The sequence below is a fragment of the Chinchilla lanigera genome, unplaced genomic scaffold (assembly GCF_000276665.1).
Source record: "Chinchilla lanigera isolate Chin_1 unplaced genomic scaffold, ChiLan1.0 scaffold00001, whole genome shotgun sequence".
Lineage (NCBI taxonomy): Eukaryota > Metazoa > Chordata > Mammalia > Rodentia > Chinchillidae > Chinchilla > Chinchilla lanigera.
In genome coordinates this window covers 723,573-747,863 of record NW_004955402.1, presented here as the reverse complement: position 1 = coordinate 747,863, position 24,291 = coordinate 723,573, and the positions used below count along the sequence as shown (strand labels likewise).

At 45.1% G+C, this 24,291-nt stretch overlaps 1 pseudogene; it reads left to right on the top strand.

Annotated features, from left to right (window-relative positions):
- The first annotated feature begins 13,643 nt into the window (after positions 1–13,643).
- On the top strand, positions 13,644–21,879 carry LOC102010851 (annotated as a pseudogene).
- Positions 21,880–24,291: the final 2,412 nt, after the last annotated feature.

The window sequence follows — 24,291 nt, the reverse complement described above, 5'->3', positions numbered from 1 at the left end:
GTAGGGCACATGCAGTTCTCATCAGCCAAAAATAACGGTGGGTGCCTGTTCCCTCGATGCTCTCTCAGCCATAAATCTGCCTCTCCGGCCATCGGAGCCTTTGGTCTCCTCGGCAAAGTCTGAGGCTAACTTTTGTTAAAATGCAGCAAGGAAGCCGAATGTTTTCCTAAGGCTTGCCAAAGTAGAGAAGGATGAGTGCCTTTTCATACCAGTTCCAGGAAGTATGTAATAACCTTCTTAAACAAAGAATTCAGAATCTAGATTTGGGGAAAATGCTGCTCTCTAACATTTTGGAGAATCTTTTAAAGCAACAGCAATGGCTTGATTACCAAATAAAACACCAGATAATGTGGTGTTTTAAAGGACTCTTGTTCGGATTGTTGGAATTTTTTAAAACTAATTTTTGGGGCCAGGGATATAGCTCAGCAGCACAGTGCCTGCCTGGCAAGCGCAAGGTCCTGAGTTCGATTGCTAGTATCCCCCCAAATAAATAAGTAAATAAATAAAACTAATTTTTGATCTTTTATAGACTGGTAAGAAATTTTCCTTATGAGAGTGAACTATAATTGTTTCCAATAAACTTGGTAAATTGTTAAGCCTTTAACCACCCTGGAGTTTAGGCTCAGGAATCAGTTTTTAATGGAAGCTTTGTTTGGCCCTTCTGATTTTCTTCTAAGGAAGAAAGACAGAAAAAAAAAGGAAGGAAGAAAGGAAGGCAGGAAAGGAATGAGGGAGGGAGAGAAGGAAGGAAAGAGTGAGGGAAATAAAGGAGAAACTTCTGGATGCTTGGTTACAGATGGTCTAACCGTCGCGCATGGCTTGGATCTGCAGCGGCACCAGCATGCAAAAGGCCCGGCCTGCAGGGTAGCACTGTGGCTAGTGGCTCCCCAGGCCTTGGTGCCCTCAGAGCCATGCGGCTGGTCCTGCCTCTCCTTGTCACCTGGGGCCCTCAGCAGAGGCTCGAGGCAGCAGCCCGGTCGGGGACTGGAGCCTCTAAGCTCTTCTGAGTTAGTGACCCCAGGCTTCTCCATGTAAGGCAGCAGTGGAGACACACGTGTCCACCTTCAGGCCGCGTGGAAAGGTCTTTCCCCAGCTTCTCGGCAGGGACCTCTAGAAGCAGCCGCAGTGCGTGGTTGCTGGGGCAGGCACTGGTGAGAATCGCTTTGGAACGCTGACTTCTCTCATCAGACACAGCTTTTCCGGAGCAGGGTATTTTCAGAACATTTCCTGGCAGCACAACACAGATGATATCACAGAAGTAATTCCCGCACTGAGCCGCCTAATTCCCCAGTCCAGCCTGGCTCCTGTGTCAGCAGCTCTTGGCTGGCTGTGGAGCCGCGTCCCACTTAGAGACTCCTCACCCCCAGAGTCCACATCCCCGAGCAGATGCCAAATACGTCATCTCTCTGCTGATCAACATTTGACTTAGTTGAAATCTGAATTTTTTTTTTTGAGACAATGTCTTGCTATGTAGCCCAGGCTGGCCTCGAACTTGGGATCCTCCTGCTTCAGCCTCCTGAGTGCCAGGATTATAGGCATGTACCACCACACCCAGCAATATCTGAAATATTAACAAGTTTAAATGTTGAACACAATTCAAATGATTGTGCCTGGTTCTCTCACTAGACCAGTGTCATGCAGCATCATGGTCTAAAAGCCATGAAGTTGTTGGCATTAGTTACACATTTGTCCAAGGCAGTGTGTTGCTTAAAAATATGGAAGAATCAAAAACATCGGTATTTTGTGGAAATGTATATACCCTGCCCTCAAAAGAGACCTGTAAGAGATATTTAATTCCTTTATCTGTCCAGAATCTTCTCTTTATCCCCATCCGCTCTCATTCCTTCCTTCCTTTCTTCTTTTCTTCCTTCCAAGTTTCAATACCTTTTGGGTATAAAATAGTATTTTTGTAAAATAGTACCTTTTGTAAAATAAGGTGCCTTACAGCTTGGTTCTAACAACTCACTGTGGGGCCAGGGATACAGCTCAGCAGCACAAGCGCCTGCCTTGCAAGGGCAAGGTCCTGAGTTTGATTCCCAGTACCAAAAAACCAAACCAAACCAAACCAAACCAAAACAAAACCTCACTGCTCTCCAAAGGAGGGAAGAATTGGTGCTTGAGGGGAGGAGAGCATGCAGTGGCTGCTCTGACCTTGAGTGTCCTTGAAGGCCTGCATGAAGGCTAGTCCGGGATGCTTTGGAGTGGTGGGAGCCTTCCAGAGGCGGAGCCCCGGGGGGCTGGCGCCATGATGTGCTGCCTCCTCATAGGGAACCCACTGCGGACTAAAACCTCCAAAACGCTGAGCCCAAACAAGCCTCTCCTGCTTTAATGGGACTGAGCCGAGGTATTTGTTGCTGCAGCTGCTCACCGCGGGCTCTGCTCTCCCGGGGCTGAAGGTCAGGCCATTTCCAGCTCCCACTCCCAGAAGGCATAGTCACACTCCGCCAGTCACAGCGCGGGGTGCCTGGTCGCTGGTTTTGAAGGGGGGCAGGGTGGGCTGACTTTCAGAGCTTGTGCTGGGTCCAGGGTGGCCGCAGACGAGCCGACTCAGCCCTGCAGATGGGTGGCACAGGAAGCCTGAGTTCTGGGGCCCGGTGAGCTGCTCCCCAGGCGACAGCCACAGGCCAGGGCTGGTCCAGGGGACCAGACCCCCACTCTCTAGAGAATGAATTCAGCAACTACGGCCTGGGAACCCCAGAGCCCTGCGGCCCAGGGGAACCACCAGAAAGAGTCGCGTGTGGACCCATGGCAGGCGCCTTGGGGAGGTGGTCCAGAGAGAGCACAGAACCGAGAAAGGAGAGCTGGGTGCCGGCACAGAGGAACAGAAGGGAGAGGCGGCTCAGTCCTCGAGAAGAAGACACTGTGTCCTCACAAGCCCCAAAGACGCCTCCTCACCAGCCTGGTTCCTGAACCTTCTCTCTGGCCACAGGAATGCCCACGCTTGGGCTGGCTGGGTTCCCGAGTCGTTCAGCAAAGGCGAGCTCCAGTGACCCCGCCAGCCTTGGAGAGGATGGAGCCAGCCTTTCCCGAGTCCCCTGGGGAAGACGGGAAGCTGGTGAGCTTACGAAAGGACATCAGAGCACCAGGAGCAGGTGACACAGACGCTGGCCAGGCAGGTTAGGGCCCCTGCGGTCCCGAGGTAGGTGACACACAGCTTCTTTCCGTCACCGGACACCCAAGACGTAGTTACTTTTGCCTTTGACACTACATTAAAGGCACTAAGAAAACAGAAAAAATATCTTATGTTTACCCACTTTTTTGGCGGTGGTGCTGGGGATTGAACCCAGGGCCTCACGCCCACTAGGCCCGCACCACTGAGCCGCACCCTTTGCAGTCTTACCTCATCGTTCCTTTGTTTCCGCTTGTCATAATCTTCCCCCAGCTCTTCTTGAACTGAAAATGTCTTTTTCCCCACTGCACTCATAAACACTGTGATATTTAAAATCACAATATTTAAAAGCTAAAGGCATGCCATTTTTGTATGTTTATTTTTTGGAGGGTTTTTTGGTTTCGGTGTTTTGAGACAAGGTCTTGCTATGCAGTTCAGGCTGGCCTCCAACTCATGGAGCCTTGTGCCTCAGCCTCCCAAGCGCTGGGATTATAGGGATGCGCCACCACACCCCGCCAGCACGCTATTTTAAAGGAAAATACGTATTTACATTTTAAATAAAAGTTTAGATTTTACAATATAGATAAATTTTAGCTTTACCTTAATATGTTATTAAACTGGTTAACTTATGATAGAACAATATTATAATACGCAAGAGGGAGGGAGAGAAGAAAGGAAAGAGTGAGGGAAATAAAGGAGAAACTTCTGGAACCTTGGTTACAGATGGTCTAACCGTTGTGCACGGCTTGGATCTGCAGCGACACCAGCATGTGAAAGGCCTGGCCTGCAGGTGGCAAATTAATTTATGTCTCATGGTTTCATGTTTCTTACTACAATCTTAAAATTCTTTAACAAATTTCAGTTGTAGAATTCATCTTTTCTCATGTTTATTTGTATGATTGGAAATTGTGGATTGACAACTGGTGGTCAACTTGTAACCCGCAGCTGAACTGAGTAAGGTGGTGCTGGGTGTGGGAGGCCCACCTGGGGATTGTTACCAGTTGCATAAGAGGCAGAAGTGGAGAAGAAGAAGAAAGGCTGTTGGGAGCTGGTAGAAGCTGTAAGGAGCTGTTGGTTCTCTTGCAGGAGCTTGTCGTGCTGGCTTTCCTGATGAACTTGGCTGCTTTCATCCTCTGAGGAGCTTGGGACCTCGTTGGCACTGAGAATGGCTTTGGTTCACTTTGGCGGAGCTCTGGTCCTCACTCTGAGCATCACTTCCTGGCTCTGGAGGGGAAGATGATGCACAGCTCAGTCTCCTGAGAAACTTGTCACATTGGCTTTCCTGATGGGAACTCAGCTGTCCTGATCACTGGAGGAGCTTGGGATCTCACTGTTGCTGAGGATGGCTGTGGTCTTTTCAGGGGAGCTCTGGTTCTCATTTTGCGTGTCGCTTCCTGGCTCCAGTGCAGATCCCTTAGCCTCTTAGCGCAGATCCTTCACCCAGCTGACACAGACTTTCTAGCTTCCACCACTGACCTTTGGGCCTTCCCAACATAGATCCGTGAAATAGCCCTGCATGAGACATTGTCATGGGCCCTAGGCCCCCAGCTGGATTCATGGGAGACATTGTCATGGGCTCTAGGTTTTCAGCTGGACTCATACAGGACATTATCGTGGGATCCAGGCCTTCAGTTGGTCAAGATTCTTTGGTCCTTAGTGTGTGGCCAGATTTCCTGCCCTCTCTTGTATATGACCCTTTGGGTGACTATTATAAATAATCTTATAAAATATGTGTCCTGTACGATAATGTTTCTCTTTGCGACAAGCCACAAACCACGACAGCAATCTTGTTTATAAAGGCCTTTGTTTCACAGCCAAACTAAGAGGAAGGTGAGGAGCTTTCCCAGGTCCTCAGCTCTTCCACAGGCGTAGCCTCCTCAGTGGGGCTGATATAGGGAAACACTGGACATCAGATGCACTGAGTTCTTGTTCCCCAAAGTCAAAGAGCAAACCCTAAGGAACAATGGAGGTTAAGAGTAGGAAAATTTATTGGGGAAAAAAATGGGGAGCAGAAATTGGGGAATGGGGAATAGGGATAGCTCCAGAGACAGGAGGGGCCCGGAACGGGTTGCCAATGAGCCCACTGCTCTGAGGAAGTTTTACAGAGCACAAGGGGTGGGTCCAACATGGGTCAATCCCAGCGCTTGGGAGGCTGAGGCAGGAGGATTATTGTGAGTTCGAGACCAGCCTGGGTTACAAAGTGAGCTCAAGGCCAGCCTGAATTGCATAGCAAGATCCTGTCTGAAAAAGACAAAAAAAGGGGGGGGGGAATCAAAACTATAATCAACCAGTAAGATTACAAGTATAATTGCTTAGGTAACATTGATCCAATAGTAACACAACACATGGATGACATCATTAATCCTGGTTGATAATCTGTAGTTTTAGTCTTAACCTTTTTAGTCTTAGTAGCCTTAGTCTTAGTGGGTGTGTGATGATGGCCCACCCCTAACGAGATAATGGTTTATTTACACAGGAAATCTCAAAAGGGTGGTACCGATAATCTCGAACTTTCATTTATCCCTTAGGGAAGTATGTAAATCTGGCCATTGTGGCTTTGATCTTCAGATGGACCTCCAGCCACGGTTGTGATGCGTTCTCATCTTCTGCAGTGACTCCCTCGAGGGCCCAGCCCTGTCTGACTGCCTACAATATTTGTACTTCACTTAGCTGTCCATGATACTCCCCCTCTGAAGAGGCGACCCTAACTGTGGTTAGAGGGGAAGGAGTACAGTTTATATCTAGCCGATTCGCACAGAGAAGGCTGATGTAGGGGAAACTGCAGTCAGAAGCCTCCTCCCGAGAGCTAACCGAATGGGGCGTGGCTAGAAGTCATGTTGCAGTTTAGCAGTTATGAATTCCCTTTACAAGGTTGATCTAGTGGTCCTGGTAAAAGAAATCTGGCAAATGTGTCATTGGTTCCATCTGCATGATCACTTGGAGTTGGGCAGCCTCTGCCTATGGGCAAGAACAAACAGATTTTTCTGAGAAATTAAAGCGTGTATGATCACAGCATGAGCACTAGAATGGAAAGGCAGGTTGGGGAAGGAGCCACATCCAGAAACTGCTTTTAAGGAGCTAGAGTAGTGATTGCGCCCAGTTGGTTCTCAGACCCCTCCACAGATGGAGGTTATCTGTGAGTCTCATACTTCTTGTCTTAAATCCCTCTTGTTTTAGCTTTAAGGAGATGGAGAGCAGGAGTTTAAAGACACTTGTTGAGCTTTTAAGATTCCACTGGCTTAATGAACCCCAACAGTGGTCAGCCACTGGTACAGCTGGAAACTGTTCGAGGAAGTCAGCAATTGCAGCCCCTTTTTATAACTAGCTTTTATTACTATGGTCTTGTTTTTATACATCTTCTGGTTATAATTTTCTGCTGGGTGTTTAAGACTAAGTTAAAGTGAGACCTGTGTGTTTTAGTTACTTTCCTCATTGCTGAAATGAAATACCCAACACCAAAAGTTAAGGGAGGAAAGGTTTATTCAGCTCACAGTTTGCAGAGGTTTAGTCCATAATCAGCTAGCTCCAAGGCAGGGGGGCATGGCAGAGGGCAACAGTACAGGTAGCAGAAGACAGCAAAAGCAGTAAGAGCAAAAAGTAGGGGAAAGCCTCTTTTCCTTCCTTCATTGTAGGCAGGCTACCCACCCTAGGGTAGGTGTAGCACTCATACCCCCACTCCCAGGACTAGATAATGAACCAATCACAAACTCTAGATTCAGCTGCCTCTGAAAAGCCCTATGACTATATGAGGCTTTGGGGGGGACATCCAGGCACAAACTCTAACACTTTGTTAATAAAAATTAACCTCTTGCTGTCTTCAAGGTCAGTTAAATCTCCTCAGGCATTACTTTTAGAACCATGTACAGAACCTGTCAGCTCTTCTGTCAGTGTCAGGCATCAGGATGAGTCATGGCCTTGCTTGACTATGTTGATTTCTGTGAAAGCATGGGAGAAATTTTCCTCCTAGTGAGCCTCCTTGGACACACTACACTTCTTGATTCTTGTCCTCTGGGATCCAGCAATCTCCCTGCTCAGGAGGTTGAGTGACTCACCAAAGTTGAAGGATCCTGTAGAAAAAGTTCCCTAATGTCCTGGGTCCATGTGGACTTTGGAGGGCCAGGGCCAAAATATTGTCTGTCTTTGTAGCCCAGTTATCTTTCCAGTTTTAGTTTCCAAACTTTAGTTGCTGAACACCCAAAAGAGATGATCAGTTACGTCAGAATTGCAGAGGGAGTAGTGAGTTTAACTATTATAATTTCTCTGAATATCAAGCATTTCATCTGAATATCAAAATATAAAGTATAGCCAGAGGATTGTTTTAGTAGTTGAATCCCTATAGATTTTTTTTTTTTTTTTTTTGAGACAGGGTCTCACTCTGTAGTTCAATCTGGCCTTGAATTCACTATGTAGCCCAGGCTCACCTTGAACACACAGCAATCCTCCTGCCTCAGCCTCCTGAGTGCTGGGATTATAGGCTATATTAAAACCTTTGTCTCTTAACTTAGTCTTGTATAAAGAGCATGTTTTAATAAAACCTTATTGTTTTACCCACAGAAACTTAACCTTTTGATGATAACCAATGTAAACATATCACAATAATATATTTAGCAATATATAAGACTATGGAAATATTGGGGTTCCATTAGTGAATAAAGACTGGAATAACTGGCAGTTTCTCCTTTTTTCACCAAGGGGAGTCTTGTCTAGCAGTTTCCCAAGCCTAAAGGACCCCCATTTAAATATTTTAACAAAATTTTCAGATGACTTATGAGAATAACATCATAATGATTAACACATTATTCTTGACCAATGAAAGACTCCCAAGTTATCATGCACATTCACTGCATTTGTAAAACTAGTCTTGACATCATTTTGATCAGCTAGGAACCTGGGTGGAAGCATGTCCTTAACTCTAATGACACTTACCTACACACTAATTTAATTTGTAGATATAAATAATTTTAAAACTTCAAAAAAAGGCAATAAGAAGAAAAGTTGTTTTGTTTTTGGTTTTTCGGGGACAGGTTCTCATTATGTAGTGCAGGCTGGTCTTGAACTCATGGCAATCCTCCTGCCTCAGCCTCCCAAGTGCAGGGATTACAGGCGTGCACCACCACACCTGGCCAAGAAAAAAATGTTAAGCTAAAAACAACAACAAAAAACAGATATAGATGTTGAAACCAGTCACAAATTGAAGACAGACAGATATGCACACATAAGACATTTGTTAATAGACCAGAGTGCACTCAGAAGTATTTGGCCAAGTTGAATTACAATAACCCTTTTACAGTTTTTAAGTTTGTAACTATAAATAGACTAGTCAGAACTTTTGTAGATCAGTTAACACAGTTCTCTTCTAATAAGAATCAGAAGGTATAAAAACCTTTTATACCTGTGAAAGCAAAGACAGTTTTTAAGATGGGCCCTGGGCTGATGGTTTATCTGATTGGAATACCCAGCTAAACAGGGTTCTCATGGTTGCTTTGATAGCCATAGTTGTTTGATAGTCACAGCAGATAGCCAAAACTGCTGTTTTGATACCATATATAAATTATTGGGATCCTATTAGTGGATAAAGACTGGAATAAATGTTCCCAGGCATCTGCTCCTCTATTCATCAAGGGGATTCTCCTCCAGCAGTTCCCCAACCTTGGGGGAAACTGCTGCCTTCAAAAGGGACAGATGTTAAAGGTAATTTTAACTCCTTCCAAGGTGGTGGTGCACAGGCCATGTGTGGGTGTAGAAAGAGACCAGGTGGCCCTCTTTGGAGCTAAAGATGAATTGCAGTCAGTGGGGGAAGAAGGCCTGCTCAGGCTCCAACCTGCCCTGCCGCAGATGTCTACCTAGGACAGTTTTTTTTTCCCATTTTGAAAAGAAACAAGGGAAAAGAGGGTGCCCCTGTCTGTTCCTCTTGCTTTGTGCCAATCTAAGGCATCTTTAGACTTCAACCTGACCAGCACCAGCGGCAGCAGACTGGAGATGCAAGGAAGTGGCCAGAGCCGGGTTAGCTGCTCTCACCGTGTGCCTGGGTCCCCTCCTTGCGACACTGTGCCTGTTGGACCATATTTAGCTACAGGCCCTTCTTTTTCAGAGTCTCAGCATAACTCTGAGAATAGTGAGTAGGCCAGCCTGGCAAGATGTTCTAGGGAGAAATCATGACATGAGAGGCCACCTTCTGGGGACTGAGGCTGTGCCTATTCTTTAATACCTGTTTCCATTTAAAACTGTTATTAAACTCACAAGATTCCCTAGGAATTTTTTGTTCTATCAGTGAATTTATCTGTGCTATAAGAATCAGTCACTCTAGGTGTGGTGGCACATGCCTGTAATCCCAGCAGTCGGGAGGCTGAGGCAGGAGGATTCCTACAAGTTTGAGGCCACCCTGGGCTACAAAGTGAGTTCAAGGCCAGCCTGCACTACATAGTGAGACCCTGTCTTAAAAAGACAAAAAAAGTCAGTCAGCCTGCCCTGTGCTATAAAAATTAGCCAGCACGATCTTGAGGGGAGAGGGAAGAGGGAAGAGGAATTAATCTCCACTTCTGCCTAAGGACTGAAAGGCAGATACACTGGAACTAAAACTTGTACTTTGGGAGCTTCAGGATTAAATCTAGACCTGTTTTTAGAATATGGCTCAGAGATAAGTGAAGGTGAGCTTCACTCTGGAAGGGCCCCAGGGAAGGGAAACTCACCCTTCTGGAAACTTGGTCCTGAAGTACAGCAGCCGCAAAGGAGACAATTGCCTTGGACCAAACACTGTTGTAAATTACATTATTTCTCAGGGGTAGGGTGGTGGAGAAGGGGTAGAAGAGTGACTCCAAGTATGACATAAGAGCTACATCTTAACCATCTCAGGTGCAGAAAGACAAGAGCATGAGTTTTCCTAGGGTGGGTCTCTAATCCTTAGCAAAACTTGCCTCCAGAGACAAAAGCTATGATTGACCCTAACTGCAAGGCCAAGCAGAAAATTAAACTAATAATCAAAGAACCTAAATGACTGCTTTTTAACCCTTTGAAAGAGAATGAGAGAGAGAAAATGAAAATACTCCAGTATGTTGTTTAGGGCTTACTTTCTAATAAATGACTCTGAATCAAAAAGTTCTAAAATCCCAGCCTACAAAAGAGACCTGTTACCTCCAGGGACAGACAGAGACAGGTAATGCTCCAGAAGAAATCTCAGGCCTAGGACAAAGACCCGCGGGGCATTTTAGGCTCTCTGTCCAGTCACCTGGTAACTTCCCTCTACAGCAGCTCCTGGAAAACCCACTCTGAAAGTATGTATCCCCAGGTATCTGTGATACACTCAAGAAACTCACGGATTACAGTGATCCCTCACCTGTTGCGGGAGTTATGTTCCAGAGGCCCCTGCAATAGATCAAAATCCACGAAGTAGCGGTGTTTTATTTATTTTATTATTTATATATGTTTAAGGCTTTTTAAACCCTTCCCACACTCACGTAAACCTTTCCCACTCTCTTATTAACCTTTCCTACACTCTTATAAACACTTTATGTGCTCTTAAACACTTTCTACACCCTTAAACCTACGTAATTTTAACAACATGTAAAATTTTATGTGGTACTTGATGTGAAGTGGACAAGGAGAGATGCTGAACGTGTGGGCACAGTGCAGGACAGCAAACAGATCGATGTTATGGTCACTGAGCCAATCAGCGCCCAGGATACAGAACACAGTGCTGTGGTTGGTCACCTTCCATTCCATCAGCCAATAGAGTGCTGTGTACAATGTTGCATTGGCAAACTTGCGCAAGCAGTAGTCGTATACTGTACTTCCATTGTGTACAGTACAGTATTCATTTGCTGATGAAATACATACTGTATTTTATTTTGGTTTAATATCCTTTTAATATGTTTGAATTAACATTTTTTGTATTTTTATGTTGCTTTAAATTTTTTAGGCAAAAATAATTAAAATCATAAATGTTATATAAATACCTATATACGCAAAATCCTGTGATATAGCAAAAACTCTGACAGAATTAGATTTTTTTTTTTAAAAAAACCCACACTATAGTGAAGCTACAATAAGTGAACTGCGATATTGTGAGGGACAACTGTAGTCTGTACCCATTGTCTCTCATTAGAAGTCAGTGTGTGACTTAAGCGTAACATTTTACATCTTTCCAGTCTAGTTCATAGGCCTGAATAAGTCCTCTAAAGACCTCATGTACTTATCGGGATCACCTAAAAGCTCTCCTAGATCTTGTTTGATCTGTCTGAGGTCACTGAGAGAAAAGGACACATAAATATGGGCTGCCCCGTGTTCACCATTTACTCACTGTCCTCTAGGGCTTTGAACGAACTCAGCTGGGGATGGATATAATCCAGTAGAAGCTTCAGTCATGGCTGGCTTAGAAGCCTCACCCTTAGGACCCAAAAGAGAGAGGCAGAGGAAACCTCAGGCTCACTAGTAGTGAATGTGTCTTTGATTAAAGTTACCTGGGAGCTGGGCATAATGGCACACCTGTGATCCCAGCACCTGGGAGGCTAACACAGGAGGATCGCCATGAGTATGAGGCCAGCCTGGAGTACATAAGTGAATTCAAGGCCAGCCTGCATTACATAGTGAGACCCTGTCTCAAAGAAATGGGGAGAAAAAACGAAAATAGTTATCTTGGGAATCTTGTCCTTAGGTTCAGTAATAGAAGATGAAATTAGCTGGGCATAGTGGCTCATGCCTGTAATCCCAGCTCTCAGGAGGCTGAGGCAGGAGGATTGTTGTGAGTTTGAGACAAGCCTGGGCTACAAAGTGAGCTCAAGGCCAGCCTGAACTGCATAGCGAGACCCTGTCTCAAAAAGACAAAAAAAAGTAGATGAAATTAAAGTTACCTTGGAAACCTCATTATCAGGGCCTAACCAGTAAGGAAGAGTAGCCTCAGGTTCAGTGATGGTGGGTGCATCTAACTGTGCCTTAGTGGGCGGAGGTGTTTGGTTTTCCTGAGGTCTGTATTTACATTTTGAACACAAGTAAGGATTATTTTCTTACGGCAAAGGAAGTCTGAACATAAAGTAATTCTGACTGTTTTCTCTGTTTCTTATAATATGAATCTAGTGAAACAGTACCACAACAAATACTTTGCTCTGCATTCCATTTAGCTCTAGGGGGTAGACCAGCCATGCACAGGGGCAAAAAAATATTAAATGGCTCTTTTTTAATGTGTAAGAGTTGGACATTTTCCAGTGCTTAAGAATACGTTCCAAAGCAGTAAAAGGCTGAGTCTCTCAACTGAAATACAAGAGAAAGAATTGGGTTCCTTTCAATTTCTACTTGATTTCCATAGCCCCAAGGTGTCCCCTGAGGTTCCCCACTCCAGAGCAGGTGGCTGCCATCTGGACGGTAGAAGATAGGTTTGGACAGACCAGTCACCCTTTACCAGAGTGCAAACCTATCTTCCCCAGGAACTTGTATTTTTAAATTGTATTTTTCCAAAAGTTTGGGTGATTGAGTCCAGCTATAATGGTCATGTTTAAAGAGGGAAGCATTGCAAGAAAAACCCATAATGAAGAAATCAAAACCTCTGCTTTCCAATTCTTTGAAAGAGAGCAGGGAAAATAGATCAAGGGGAAAACTGGAACACTTTTCATCCTTCAAAAGAGATCACCTCTAGAGACAGATAGAATGAAGCAAATGGCTCAGAGAAATCCTGCCCTGGCCCTAGAGCAACAAAGCCCCCAAGACATTTGTGCTATCTACCCAATCGCCTAGGCAGTGTTCCCTAACAGCAAGACAAGGTTGTTTTACTCAAAATCCACTCTAAAATTTTCATGTCTCTGAAGCTTACAAATTAAACTTACACCCATTGCCTAGTAACCATAATTTGCAGGTTAGTAAAGGCACATTTATCAGTTTTCTACATGCATGTGAAAGAAAAGAAAGGGTTAGTTAGCATATACAAGGCACAAGTATAAATTGCTTCTCTGATAGGCTGTTTTCCTCTGAGAAGGGCAAACAGTTGTTGCAAGCTGCCTCAGCCTGATCTCCTGGAGGGAGAGGTGGTCTAACTCTGAGGTGGCTCTAAAATTAATCCCAGCGAGTTGGAGAAAAACTTAGGGGGACTTTCTAACTTTCTGACAGAGAGAAGAGTGCAAGCCTGGCTTGCACTAAGTAATGCAGGCTTAAGAGGGGGCTCCTCTAGTGTTGTCTCTGGTCACTATGAGACAGGACACCAGAAGATCCCTGAGGGAGTTGCCTCTCACCTTACTGAGGAGCACAGGTAGGGGTGACAGGTAAATGGAGATTTTTCTGCTGGTTACCCAGTCAGGCTGTCAGGACCCAGCTTCCACTAGGAACCTTTGGGCATCTGCCAGAATCACCTTGGCCACGACCCCTCAGTGGTCCTCTCAGCTTTCACACAACCAGAGCTTTTATTGTTTTGTTTTGTTTTGTGTGAGGCAGGGTCTCCCTGTGTAATTCAAGCTGGCCTTGAACTCATTTATGTAGCCCATGCTGGCCTCAAACTCACGGTGATCCTCCTGCTTTTGCCTCCCAGGTGCTGGGATTACAGAGGTGCACCAGCATGCCTGGCTGCAACCAGAGGTTTGTCTCTGGAAAGGAATCCAGCTACTTGTCTGCTCAGTGTCCCACTGGCTTCAGTGGGGATGCACCAGGAGGTACTGGGGAACCTAGCCTCGACTGTAAGAGTCCCAGCTGCTCTAAGAGCATTTAACTAGCTGGCAGAGTGACCACTGTTTGTTAGAGTTCTATAAGGGACAGAAAAAAGCCTGAGCTGTTCCCATCTAAGATAACTTCCCTGTGTTTGGTGTCAACAAACACTCATTTTCCATGGGCTCAACTAAAAGATTCTTCATTGCTGGGTAGAAGGGAAAAGGTTGCTTTCTCTCCAATATTACATACATCCAAAAATAGGGAAGTACAAAGTGGTGAGAAAAGATGAGAAATGGGATCAGGAAAAGGAAGTCTTTCCTCTCACACTTACGGTGAATTATTGATGCAGCCTGCGTTTGAGTCCTTACCCTCATCTTGGAAAGATGAGAGTGGGGAACCTCAAGAGCTAAGATCGCCTCCTCACCAGCAGAAGATCATGCCAGAAAGGAAACTGAGGCAGGACAGTCTCAACATTTCCTCTGGAGTGTGGAGGAGGATTGAGCCAGTCTGTCCTAGTGAAACCCGTCTCTCAATTTGTAAGAACAGCTGTCTGCTGCCTATTGCCTTTTAACTGGCAAATGAAGTCCCAAGATTCATTAGTAGGAATGTATATTTTCTAAATATAAACCAGATTTCATAAAAAGACCCATTTTACAAATCTTATATCGAAGTTTGCTGGGGGGCACTATTTTTCTCTAGCATTGCTGAACAAACCACTACATTCAAACAGGTCAAACAGGCAACTTGAAACAAGGAAAAGTCAGGAACTGAGTCCAAATGCAGCACATACAATACAGGAATAAAATGCCCCATCAAAGAAGCATCATAATCTTTCCATGTTCTTAACTCAAATTTACCATCATTTTAACAAAAGACAATGCATCATAAGCAATTGACAAAGACATAAAATTTAATGCATGAGCAATTGACAAAGATGAGGCATAAAACTCAAGGATGACAATTTTCAATCACCCAAGTGAGTCACAATCCAGAACCCAGTCAAAATATTTTAGGGGTGCTATAAAGAACAAGTAAATTTAACTTTCTTTCAAAGATCTCAGTGGGACCTCCAAGATGATATAGGGGAAATGCCAGATGTGGGGTCAGAGATGCTGCATTTGTGTTCCCTAAAGTCAAAGAATGAACTCTAAGGAACACTGGAGGTTAAGAGTAGAAAAATTTATTGGTAAAAATGAATGAGGAATAGGAATAGCTCCTGAGAGACAGGAGGGATCCCAAATGGGTTGCCAATAAGCCTACTTCTCTGAGGAAATTTTATACAGCAAAGTCACAAGGGGTGGGACAAAACTATAGTCAACCAATGAGATTACAAGTATAGTTGCTTAGGTAATATTGATCCAATAGTAACAAAGGCACATGGATGATATCATTAACCTGGCCAATAATCTGAAGTCTAAGTCTTTTTTTTTTGAGACAGGGCCTTGTTCTGTAGTTCAGGTTGGCCTTGGACTCACTGTGTAGCCCAAGCTGGCCTTGAACTCTTGGCAATCCTCCTGCCTCTGCCTCCCAAGTGCTGGGGTCACAGGTATGCACCATCACATGCAGCCTGTAGTCTCAGCCTTAGTTTTAGTCTTAGTCTTGGTCTTAGTCTTCTTAGTCTGAGTGGCCTTAGCCTTACTCTTAGTGGGTGGGTGAGGATGAGATAATGGTTTATTTATACAGGAAATCTCAAAAGGGTGGTACCAACAACCTCAAACTTTTGTTTATCCCTCAGGGAAGTATGTAAATCGGGCCATTGTGGCTTTGATCCTCTTCAGATGGGCCTCCAACCACGGTTGTTCTGTGTTCTCATTTTCTGCAGTGACTCCCTCTAGGGTTCCGCCCTGTGTGGCTGCCTACAATATTTGACCTAACTTAGCTGTCTGTGATAGAAATGGGACATCAGTTTCAGAGCTGTGCACGGTCACTCCAGGCTGTGCTTCCATCAGGGGCATTTTGCTGTGGCACATTCTGTGGGTGTGGAATGTGTCCACTTAGACACGCATCACCGTAGTACTGGCACAGAGTTCTTTCACTGCCCTAGAAACCCTCTGTGTTGTACTTATCCCTCCGCCTGTCCCCTCTCAGCCCTGCACCCACAGACCTGCATGCTGCCCCACCGTCCTGCTTTCCTCAGACTGTCACACAGATGGAATCACACCATAGGGGTAGGCAGTCCTTCTGGATTGGCTTCTCTCACACAGTACTAAGTACTTAAGATTCCTGGTTTTGTTTATGCTTTGATATAGCTGCTTAAGCACTGACTATGATGCCATTGTCTGGATGTGCCACAGTTCACCTATCAGTTTGCCTACTAGAAGACATGTTTTCCTCAAGTTTTGGCAATTATGCCTAGGGACACCATAATAATCTGTGTGCAGGTGTTTTTTTTTTTTTTTTTGTATTGACACAGTTTTGTCAAGATTTTCTTGGGGTGAATAGAAAATACAGAAGAGCATGATTCTTGTATTGCATAGTGAGGTCCTACTTAGCTCTGTAAGAACCACTTTGCTGCCTTCCAAAGTGGCCTGCTGTTTTGCATCTCCATATGCCATGAAAGGAGTCCCTGTTGTTCTACATCCTCACTAGCACTGAGTGGTAATCCGTGTTCCCAATTTGGGTTACAGGGTATCTTATTCAGGTTTTAGTTTGCATTTCTCTGATGTCATATTATTATAGACAGCAGAGTTAGTTAGAAATATCATAGGCACTCAGACACAGTTAGGCCCTCAAAGGCCAGTGCAGAAGATGAGAACATATAACAATTGTGGGTGTATTGTGGATAAATAAGGACCATATCAGAAGATGCGCAGCACCGAGGAATTTTGGAAGGCAAGCAGCTTTATTTATGCTAGTGGACAAATGGAAATCTGAGTTCCAAATCACCATCCCATCCTGGGGTTAAACAGTCACTTGTACAGGTTGTTAGAAAGAAGTACCAAAGGCAGATAACAAGATACCCTACAGTTGTTCCACATTGTCTTGTCATATGTTGCTAGGCAGACTTATTCTAAGCGAGTTACTTGCAGGGTTACTATCATATAACAGGGAGGTCAGGGCTGAGGTGAGCAGGGAGAATCAATCCTTGTCTAGGACTGAGCCGGGTCTGTCTCTAGGTGATAAGTCCTTGAAATAAGCTAACAAGATGCACTGTGCAGCTGAGTTACACTTACCTTACAAGCTGCAGCTGGTGTTGAAATGCCAAGGCTAGCTGAGTTTTGTTATTTTCCAACTATGAGAACCAGCTGGTCTGTTTTGGTCCATCCTTAAATCCAACGTCTAGTTATAAGTTTTAAAATTGCCTTGACAGGAGGAGGCACATTAGTTGAAGGCCAGACCTCAAAACAAGAGATAGGATGACTGTACCCAAACACTTCCTCAGTGGATGGGCAGCAATGACAGACGTTCTAAATAGGCATCAATCCCCTGCACAGGGGACTAAAGCCTCTCAGCGAAGTCCTTGTTCCATCCATGTACACTTGCTACATGACTCGCTTCCCCACTGGATCAATATTACCTGAGCAGCTATACCTGTAATCTTAGTGGTTGACCAAAGTTTTGGCCAAAGTTTGAGATTTCACTCCACAGAGCTTGCCCTGAGAAGTGGGCTCATGGGTAACTCACCGTCTGGCCCCTCTTCCGTCTCTCTTAGATGGAAGCTGTCTCTCCCCAGTAAATATTTCCTGCTCTTAGCCTCCATTATTCCTTGGAATTCATTCTTTGATTTTGGGGAACACAAACTCAGCATATCCGACATCTAGCAGGTTGGGAGTTATAATATTTTCTCTATATTACTTGGATTATTTGGAGGTCCTGTAGCTGTCCTTCCTGGCCGGGTGGCCTGTCCAGCGGGAAAGATCCTTAGAGAGCATCATGTCCCAGCCCCCAGTTCCAGGAAGTCCGAATACAGCGGCTCCACCCTCAGTTCCAGGAAACCCCGAGCACATCTGCCTCACTGCGAGGGGCCTGGCCACGGCTCTCTAACTCCGGACTCCTTAAGGCAGCGACTCCTCAGACCAGCGCCTGGCAACGACCCCCAGGGCCTGGCAGCCAGTTCCCCTTGAACACCTTTGCTCTTTCCCAACTTGCTGCTGACTCTCTGCCAGACTCCGCCCGCTCGCTTGCACCTGAGTGGAATAAACAGCCTCTCTGCCCCACACAGCTGGCGCTGGGGCCTCCCTGCTCTCCTGTGTCACCCCTACCGCAATACGACCATTAGCATCTTTTCCTAAGCTTGTGTGTCATTTGTATGTCTTCTCTGGGGAGGTGTCTGTTAAAATCTTTGGACTTTTAAAAAACTTTTTAATTGGATATTTTGTTAAGTTCTTGATGAATTTTTTGTTGTTTTTGGTTCTTTTGAGACAGGGTCTTGCTATGTAAGTCCATGCTGGTCTTGAATTTGCTGTGACCCTTTCACCTCAGCCTCCCAAATGCTGGGATTACAAAGGGGCACCACTACCCAGTCTATTGTTGAATTTTAAGTGGTCTGGGTATATCTTGGATAATGGTCCTTTATCACATGTTATTTACAAACGTTTTCCTCATGGTCTACGGCTTTATTTCTCATTATAATGACCTTGTCTTTCATGGAGAAGTTTTTAATTTAATTTAATTTAATTTATTTTTTGAGACAGGGTCTTCTATGTAATTCAGGTTAGCTTTAAACCATATAGCCCAGACTGACCTTGAACTTGCAGAGATCCTTCTGCCTCAGCCTCCCGAGTATTGGGATCACAGGTATGTGCCACCACACCTGACTAGAAGCTTCTAATTTTCATGAGGTAAAAGGATATCTGGATGGTACATTTAGGTTTTTGCTGATGGAACAATTTGCATACTTGTGTAATCTTGTCACCTTTGTTGTGAGTTGGGCCTGTGGCCAGAAATTCTGGCCCCTACTCAGTGACTGGTACGGTGGAAGCCCTGAAAACGTCTTTATTTGGCTTTTGTTTTGGGAAGGACACTCTCGCTGAATATCAGGCAGGACAGTTTTTTTTTGGTGCACTTTAGGGTTTTTTGTGTTTTGGGACGGGATCTTGCTCCTTTCATGTACTTTAAACTGTCATCTCCCTTGTGTAACTCCTGAAGGGAAAGTCAGAGGTCAGTCTTGATCTTGTTTGATACAGAGGGAGCTGGGCTGCAATTTTAGGTGCTTTTGATTCAGCTTTTGCTGTGCTCAAGTGGGACCCCAGAATCCAGGAGCCCTGGGACAGCAGCGACCGTGTGAGGACCCCCTGGCAACCCTCCTCCACCACCCGCACCGCCTTGCTCACGCCGCGCCGCTTGTTTCCGTATTGTGCAGGCGGGAGGGAGACTGTGGGCCATGCAGGACGTGTCTGTGCTTGGGGCTCTGGCGAATCCCTTCCAGCCCTTCCAGCCATCTAAAGCGCGGCCACTTTCTCCCCTTCATCTCCCCCTCGGTGGCAGGCTAGTACCCTGCCCACCTGCCTGCGGCTGGCTCCTTGGCTGGCCCAAGGCTGGCTCACCCGCCTCCTGCGTCAGGAGGCAGTGTCCTCCGTGGTGCAGACACAGCCCCTCCTGCCGTGGCCCTGATGACAATACGTCCTTTGTCTCTGATGCGGTTGCGGGTGATTTCCTTCCCGCTCTTCTCTGGAAGGCCAAGCCATGCCCTGTTGGACCTCAGGTCTCTCAGGCGCCCAGGGTAAGCGGCTTCTACTTAACTACCTTGTGTGTCTCTTTCCTGATGGAACTTGGCTGCTGCGTTTGGCAGTGTGTCACTGTTCAATTCCGAGCACAAAAAATATCGCTCCAGAGACACACTCCCCGGTCCTGTGAGTCAGCCGTCCTGTCCTCCAGGGGGCACCTGAGGCAGGCACCCTGGGAAGCGGAGAGGCTCATTTCGGCTCACAGTCAGAAGCTGTAGGCCCTGCTCCGTGGCCCTGCCACGCTGGGCCAGCGGTGCCACGTCGTGGAGGAAGCGTGTGCAAAGCAAAGCCACTCAGCTGGTGGCTGGGATGTGAAAGAGAGGAGGAACCATCTCCATGGTTCCCATAGAGATCGTGAACCCCTCACCCACAGAACTCTCCCAGGTCCCTCTTCGATTCTCCGCCACCACCAAGCAACCGCTCTGGGAACACACCTTGGCCACATGGGTCTCGGGCACTGGCCACCCAGCCCTGGTGGCTGTCATCAGGTCAAGCTTTCTGGTGTCACTGTCCAACTTCCCTGACAGGACCTGGGCTTTCAGAGGCACAGAGCACCTAAATCTTGAGGGTGCCGTCTCCTGCTGCTGACAACAGCTTCTCACGCACTCGGGGAAGTTTTACCTCATACTTCTATGATTTTAAACCCATGCTGACATTCTAATCCCTTTACAATGTATGCGTATTGCGTGGTGTAGATTTTGACTTTACTTTAGCAGCTACCAGGCCGAGCCTTTCTTTGCACAATTCTCCCTCCACCCTTTTCTTCTGTGCTGAATCCTTCCACACATATCGTATTCACATTTCTTACTGGACTTCCTGTTCTGTGTAATAGCTTAACTCATGCACCATTGTAATTAGTATCTTTGTAATGCCCTGTAATAATTGATAGATCAAATTCTCTCTTTGATATTCTTTTTTGAAATCTGACTAGTATATAGAATTTGTATTGACCTAGATGTTCTTTAGAATAAATAATAAAGGTTCACCAAAACCTTGTTGGTATTTCAGTTGAACATACAAATTAATTTGGGGAAAAGCAACTTTCTAACACCAACTCTCCCCTCTGGAAAGCCAGCGTGTCTTCCTGTTTGTTCATATCATCCCATGGAGTTCACAGCCCTCCGCCTGAAACCTGCACAGCTTTCCTTATTCAAAACAACGAACATTTACTGAGATCTCTGTGTGTCTGGAACTGTCTTAATACTTTAAATGTATTAACATAGTTTAATCCATGCCAGCCCTATTGACAGGCACCATGCTGAACGGGATGATTTCCTTTTGGATTTTCTGACACTGACATACAGGAAAGCTACTGATTTTTGTAAGTCTGTTTTGTAACTGGGGCACGTCTGTTTCACCTCTTTGCCTGCTTTAACAGTTTAAAGAGATTACCAGCTCAACAACCACTTACAAATGCTGTTCTATGATAAATGAAACATGATCGACGTGGCCACGGGATCCTGGCAAGAATCGGGGCCCCGCCATTCTGAGGGTTGCACCAGGACTTTCTTTGTTTTTTTTTTTTTTGTTTGTTTGGTTTGTTTTTTTCCCGGTATCGGGAACCGAACTCATGACCTTGCGCTGGCCAGTCAGGCACTGTGCCGCTGAGCTAAATCCCCAGCCCCTCACCCAGGACTTTTGAACTGAGCGACATGCTTCTCAGTCAGGCCCTCTACTAAGCTATAAAAATATGTTAACAGGACTGGCTGGCCTCTTCCTGAAGAAGACTTTCAGTAGGGGCCGCTACGCTGCTCCCCATTCAGAGGCTCTCTCAAGCATCTGCAGAGATGCTGAAGCGTCCTCTCACAATGAGACGAGGAGCCAGCAGGAAAACACACTTCCTCTCAAGGCATCTCTGCAGGGGAGCCTCTCCCCTCTGTGTCCAAGGCCTTGGGGTTTTCCGTCAGTTTCCCTGTGTATGAGTAAGGCTCAGTGCCATCATACATCCCCGTGCAGCTTTAAGAAGAAGCAGAAGCAGGAAGTACTCCCGGCCAGGCCACCAATCACGTCACTCACCTGCCTGAAAGCCCAAGGCCAGCACTGTGTATAATTCTGGCGGGACTAAACCCACCACTAATCGTGGTCATGACAAAGTCTCATATCCCTGGATTAGCTTTCACTCAGACGGCTCACGGAGCCAGTGCCAGTTTCCTGTCTTTTTTGGGAGGGGTCAGATGGAGTTTTGCTCTGACAGAAGGTAGTCCAGCCAAACCAGACTACTTTAATTTAGCTAACAGGGTAGCTCCTGTTGTGTTTTCAGGGTTTGCCTTCCTTATCTCTGAAAGACTCAGTGAAGCCGTAATCATAGTAATAACAGGCCTGGGGCTAGCATTACCCGTTGAAGACTTTTCCTTGCCGCATTATCCCAACTGGTTCAAAGCCCTGAGGGTAGTAGTCACTTTAGTGGCTTTTTTTTCACTTACAATCACTTTGACACTTCAAGATATTCATCTAGAGGAAGGACCTAAGAGGCCAGGCTAAGTAGAATACATATGAAATTACTACATTGATAACATTAACATGTTGGCTACAAGTTTATGTGTATGTGAGGAAGGGTGGTGGGGCGCTGGGGATCAAACCCAGAGCTTGAGCACGGTGGGCAAACACTCTACTACTGGGGATGCACCCCCAGCTCCCTGCCTACAAGCTTTCTAAAGTTGTATTTTGATATCACCTTTTCCTGTTCGTGTTTGCCCTCCCCCACAGTGGTAATTTATGCTTCATAGATTGTTTTGCATTTCTAAAATCATTTCTAGCCAGGTGTGGGGGCACACACCTGTGGTCCCAGCACTCAGAAGGCGGGGGTGGGCGGATAACTGAGTTTGAGGCCAGCATGGGCTCCATGGGGAGTTTAGGGTCAGCCTGAACTGCACGGTAAGACCTTCTCTCAAAAAACAAGCAAAACAAAAAAAAAAACCAATCATTTCTAGTAATTACTCAAGCATGAGCTTGACAATCCCACAAAAGTCCTTGTCACATTAGGTTGATTTACATTGTCTTTATGAATTACACAGTCATTCATTTAAACATTTCAATTTTTTTTTGTTGTTTTTTGTTTTTTGTTTTTTTGGGACGGTGTCTCGCTGTGCAGTTCAGGCTGGACCTGAGCTCACTTTGTGGCCCAGAATGGTCTCAAACTTGGGGGTGATCCTCTTGCCTCAGCCTCCCAAGTGCTGGGATTACAGGTTTACAGGCCTACATCACCACACCCAGCTTCAATGTATTATCTAGCAAAATATAAAATAAAAAGACAAAAAAATTCCCTTTGTTATGCCAGTTGTGGTGGCACATGCCTATAATCCCAGTACTCCTGTTATGCCAACACTCGGGAGGCTGAGGCAGAAGGATTGCTGTGGGTTTGAGGCCAGCCTGAGCTGCATGGTGAATTCAAGACTAGCCTAGACTGCACGGCAAGACCCTATCTCCAAAAAAAAAAAAAAATCCCCTGTGTTAGAGCATTATGATCAAGTAAAAAGAACACGCATATTCTCCCAGCTCACTTGGAAAACCTATCAACGAGTACCTGAAATGAAAGGTGATTCCAGCAGTTGCCCTTTTTGAGTTATATGCCTAAGCTTATTTTACCTAGTATAATAGTTGTATGAGCTGAAAGGATATATCTAAAGTCAGTAGGGAGCAGTGTCCAGTGGGAAAGCTATGTTAAAAGAAAACAGAAATTTGGCCTGGATGCAACTTAATTTTACCACCAAACAATAACATCAGTTGGTCAATATTCAAAAGAATAAAGTCACCGCATATAAATTAGAAAGGAAAAGCCAAGCTAGAGTCATATGGATATGCTAACAAGCAGGCCTATCTAATTCTACATTTTTTAAATCACAAAGAAGCTTTTTACATAAAAACAGCAAAAGCAACACTTTGAATTTTAATCTGAAAGCCTAGTCTCTTGAATTTCTAAGTTTAGAAAAAGGAAAAACATTTGTAAATGGTGTAAGTATATATCAAAGAATTGTATTACTTGGAATGAGTAATATTATCACTGTATAATAAGTACTCAACTACCAGTTAACAAACTTCTTAAGTAAATTATATGCACGATTTCTTCCTTTTCTTTCTTTCTTTCTTTCTTTCTTTCTTTCTTTCTTTCTTTCTTTCTTTCTTTTTTTTTTGTCTTTTTGAGACAGGGTCTCGCTATGCAGTTCAGGCTGGCCTTGAGCTCATTTTGGAGCCCAGGCTGGTCTCGAACATGCAATGATCCTCTTGCCTCAGCCTCCTGAGTGCTGGGATTACAGGCATGCACCATCACGCCCGGTTTATACACGATTTCTTGTAATGATTCCTGCTCTGAAGAGAGCAGTAACTTGTTTATTTTCTTACATGCTGGTTGAATTGTTTGTTCTAACCCCTAGATCCCCAGCAGATGCTTTAACACCATATGACTCATGTTCTTATGGAAGGGAAGGTTTGTAGATGACACCGACTAAGGAAGACAATGCCGTGTGAATATGAAGATGGCCACTTATAAGCCAAGAAGAAAGGCATGGAACAGCTCTTTTCCTCACAGCCCTCAGACAGAACTAACTGCCAACACTTTGATTTCATACTTCTACCCTCCAGAACTATGAATCAAATAGTGGCAAACCACTACAGTATCTGAGAAGTAGACCTCATGTTAATTACTGAGAAGCACAGGTCTTTATTATACACAACAGCCCAGTGCAGACTGATGTAGAAGGAAAGCACTTCAGCGCATCTTCAGATTAAGTGTTTTGATGAGGAAACATTTATTGCTTCTGAACTGATGAGTATTGTACAAACTTCAAGCTTTTCCCTAATTTCAATTAAATGTATCATCTCCCAAAATAAAACCAAGTGAATTACAGTGTTAAAAAAAAAAACCATGATCATACACAACTACATCCACACAGGCCT